Here is a 4,678-nt window from a genome sequence, read left to right as displayed (position 1 = left end):
GACGTGTGTGTGTGTATGCATTTATACATCGTGCGTGTGTGCGTTTGTGTATTCTTTCTACGCCTATTACTTATTGCATTGCTTTCTTTAGCCGAACCGCTAAGTTATGGTGAGGTGAACACGCTAGCATCTGTTGTCAAGCGATGGTGTGGGGACACACACAGACATACACGAACACACACACAAGCACACACATATATATACACGACGGGCTTCTTTCAGCTTCCGCCTTCCAAATCCACTCGCAAGGCTTTGGCCGGCCCGAGACTATAGTAGAAGACTGTTGCCCAAGTGGTTGTTACGCAAGCTACATACAACACAGCCACACCTGCGTCTATATATGTTAGGTGTCTCTGCACTCATTTCACTTCCACGACAGGGAAACCTGCGGCAAGTACATAGTATGGGAGCTGTCGATGCACAAATCGGTGGTTTTTCAATATATATTGGAACTATAGCTGAATATAGGGAGATACGGCCTACATTCATAGTTTGTAAACTAGAAATTATCTTGATGGTCTATGTTTTTGTAAAGACATGTTTATCATAACGTAGTTGCCACGAATGGTCTGTTGTTTAAATAGATTTATTCAACTTTTGGTATTAGTATGTCTTCCCCATAAAGAGATCTTTTTCGTCTAACTGGAAATATAAAAAAATCGGTTCAAATATAATTTGTACTCTGCAGAGGAACGCATATTCAATCAGTGGCTTTTACTAGAAAGCTTCCAAATATGTCCGGCATCCATGAGCCTAATCGAGAAACCATTAGCCTCTTGCTTGTGGCAACCAGGGATTTGAGCCTATACTCTCTCACTACCAGTTTATACACAAGGTAAATTTCCAACAGAAAGAGTTCATTAAAGTAATAAATACTATTTTAATATGACGTCTGATAAAGGAACCTCGATTTTCAATCTTGTTCGTGCTCTTAAACCGTAACATATTGCACCAAATGGATATAACTTTGCGCAATACCACGAATACTAAACATATTCTCGATGCTAAAATTAAGTCTTTCTCAAAGTATGACTCAAAATATATTCTGCTTAACATAGTTTTCCGTGTTTTTTAATCAAAGAAAGTTTTGGCATACTTATGACATTAGTAATATCAATTAAGATTCGTAAACCTGTTGTAATTGTCTATTTCTTTGTGATCGATGACATCAAATATGCCCTCGCCACCAAAATTATCTAGTGGCATCTCCGTCATGTTGACTATATTTAAATCATTATCGTCATCGAACTCAATGTAAATGACGTCATTTATTATGCGTCTGTCTTATAGATCAATATTCCCAAGCCATGCGTTTTCTTAATTATAATGGCGCTATACATAGAATATATGACTGTAGATAAATTATAATGGAAACTTTTAATGAGCGTTTCGAAAATTATTAAAACGAATAAAACATTTCAAAAATTTTTCCTTCATTAATCAAGTTCTCTGATAATACTCCCACTAAAATTCTTCTTACAATAGGCGCAAAGTCGGAATTTTGAGGGGGAGTGCTAGTGCATTAAATCGACCCCAGTGGTCAACTAGTACATATTTCTTCGACTCTGAACGGCTGGAAGGAAAAATAGACCTTCGCTGGATTTGAGCTCAGATTCTAATGCCGAAAGAGCTGTCTCAAAGCATCTTATCCGGTGCGCTGATGATTCTGCTAGCTCGATGCTTTACTTGCTGTTACTGATATTGATACAACGCTAACATCGACAAACACCTATTATATGAAATAGAGATTATAAACGAAGAATGTTGGCAATTCCTAACAAAATAAACATGCTTTCAGCGATAGAGCATTAACTAGAAATGCAGGCAAGTTCTTTAAAATGATAATGGATGGAATCTACAATTAGGAAGAATTAAATAGAAGATAGAAAACCTAACAGGAAACAAAAGTGTATCGGTCGTTAGTGTAAGTGAATCTAACGCAGAAACAGGGAAAACATTAAACCATCTCACGGAAAAAAAAGGGAAGATTTTGATAGAGACGAAATTAGATTAAGAATACAGGAGGATGGTCGCAGTGACCAAGATGGATCAAATTCATCAAAATAGCAATGCAAAGTCAAAATAGCAATGATATGATAGGAAAATGTAGTAGGATGTGTCATGTATACATAAGCTAAGGATATAAGGCTCCGGCAAGTAAGCCGAGGCAAATGCCTAGCATCGAGGTGTTCGGCGGGAACGCTGGTTTAGAGAAAGCGCTCTCATAAATGTCGTTATATCATTAGAAAGAAAGTAGGAAAAGAAAGAGATTGGAATAAAAGAAACAAATCAATACAAAGAATGACATCAACGTCAGATGAAATACAGGCATATGAGAGAAAACATTTTCGAAACCTTATATAGAGTAGAAAAGCACAGTAATGAGAGATCAAGAGCAGAGCGAAGCTGAGTGTGTTAGTGACGTAGATTGGACCAGAAAATTATTTATTAGCATTTGTTAGAGTAAGTAGCAGTGGTAAAAAATTAATTAAAGCGACTAAGACAACAGAACAATGTAGCAATCCAAATGGCACACAAGATCCCATAATATCAAATTCGAAAATACCAGAACCAGGCAGGCTGTAAAATGTTTAGGTTGATTGCTCAATCAAGAACTGACTTGTTCGTTTATTCAAAGAATCGTGTGTAGGTTAATTCTAAATTGAAGGACTAACATTAAACCAAACTTTAAGAGAAAGAAATATATATGTGATGTGATATGAAACTACAGACTAATAAATTCTTAACCACTATTATGGAAATTTCTAACAAATGTGTTTGCGGATATAATCTAGCCATGCTTTCAGTAAGAAAATTACCTCGAGGGAATGGAAAGAGTGCCGGAAAAAAGTCAAAGGGAACGAAAGACAAATGTTTATCTATGAGATGATCGTAAGAAAACCCGTGCGTAGGAGAACTGGTCTAACAATGGCATGGATTTAGTGAAGAAAAACACATAGTATGGTAGCCTACATAGTATGGCTTCTAAAGACGCTCCAAATGCGCAAAATTGCAAAAGCCATCACGAACTAGCAAGAATAAACATCAAAAACATGACTAAAAGAAGCAATAAACTCCAACTTCGCAAAATTGAAATAGATTAAATATTTCCCCTTGTGTTTTTCATTGGTCATATCTCACTCTACTAAAAACTGAGATTTTGCTATCAGGACAAAGAACGGGAGAGTATACCGAGAACGAAAGGTAGACATCAGAGAATCTTTACTATAAAATTGTAATTAAAAACAATTATAAAAGTAGGAATTGAAAAAAATTGAAATGTTGGATATCGAGTGCGTAACAAAAGCTCCGTGTTTCGGTAATGTAAAAGGTAAGAGAATACACAAGACACGTAACGTTGTAGAACGCTGCTTCACATCTAATAATTCAATACTAGAAGAACAGCAAACTGTCAACGTAGAAGAGTTAATAACATAATAATATTATGATCATTATATTAAGAAAACTAAGTTCCGCTCAAAAGTTAGCAGAAGGCCAGCCGTTTTGAAGGGAGGGGGTAACTCGAGGTTATAACTCTAGAACTCCACTGGTGTTTTATTTTATCGACTCCCAGATGCTTAATGACAACACGGACCTAGGCTTGATTACATCTTAGTACTTTAACAAAGTACTTTAACAAATTCTGTTACACATTTCCTCGATGCTACAATGATTTAGAAACAAATCATCATATATGAACACCTTAACTTAGGTATAACAGAAGCATTATAATTGGGAATAGTTGATGGGCATTTTATTATATCGACCCCAAAATAAATAAAGATGCGTTACCTAATAGCACAAACTGTTCTACCTGGTGCTCTTACGACTCTTCTATTCCACAGCCATGAAATGCTGCAAAGGCGTACAGCCATGAACTCAAGGCGACTGTTAAATCAACTACGCCGTGTATCAGGCAAATCAATACTAGATCGCTTCTTAAATCTCAAAACTTATTTGAAAGTACAATAGCGAAGGACGGCGGGTGAAGAGCATCCGAAAGTCTGTCATTCGACAAATCACGTGTGTTGTGATTACATTTTATAGTTGTTTTTGTCAGACATGATATCTATGTTTTTTATTTATTCATTTCTTTGCTGAAATACTATCTATATTGACATACCTGTCCCAAAGTCTTTTTGTTTTTACTTTTATTTCCTGACAGTTGACTTTATACAGTGTATCTGTCTTTTAGCAAATGGTTATTTTTCTGATATATTGTTGTTGGCTGCCGTTTTTGTACATTTCTATATTGTTATCGTGCAATATTATTTTCTATGTAGTTTACTTGTCTGTCTTTGCTGCTTAAAGTGTAATGTTTACTGTCTTCTTGGTATCTATCTTGATATATATATATATATACAGATATACATATATAGACATGCTTACACACACACACGCATGTATAAATATACGCACACACACACATGCACAAACACATACACGCGCACGACACACGTATGTACACATATGAATATATGTATTTAAGTCACATATCTTCAAAATTTTCAAACACATTGGAATTTTCCAGTCAATATATTTTAATGCTACCCCAGACGAAAAAGTCATATTGTTATACAAGTAAAGATTTGTTGAGAAAATGATATGCAAATTATATGATTTTTCAAAATTCATTTCTGTTTTTCTTTTCTGTTGCCATAAGCGGTAAATACAATTC

General features: G+C 35.4%; 1 protein-coding gene across 3 annotated transcripts in view; it reads right to left on the bottom strand.

Annotated features, from left to right (window-relative positions):
• The window catches only part of LOC106873422 (allatostatin-A receptor), a 234,143-nt gene that overhangs the window by 42,110 nt on the left and 187,355 nt on the right, over positions 1–4,678 (bottom strand). The gene's annotated exons all lie outside the window — the stretch shown is intronic.

The sequence above is a fragment of the Octopus bimaculoides genome, chromosome 17 (genome assembly GCF_001194135.2).
Source record: "Octopus bimaculoides isolate UCB-OBI-ISO-001 chromosome 17, ASM119413v2, whole genome shotgun sequence".
Lineage (NCBI taxonomy): Eukaryota > Metazoa > Mollusca > Cephalopoda > Octopoda > Octopodidae > Octopus > Octopus bimaculoides.
Note: the sequence above shows the minus strand (reverse complement) of the source record. Positions and strands in the feature narration are given on the sequence as shown.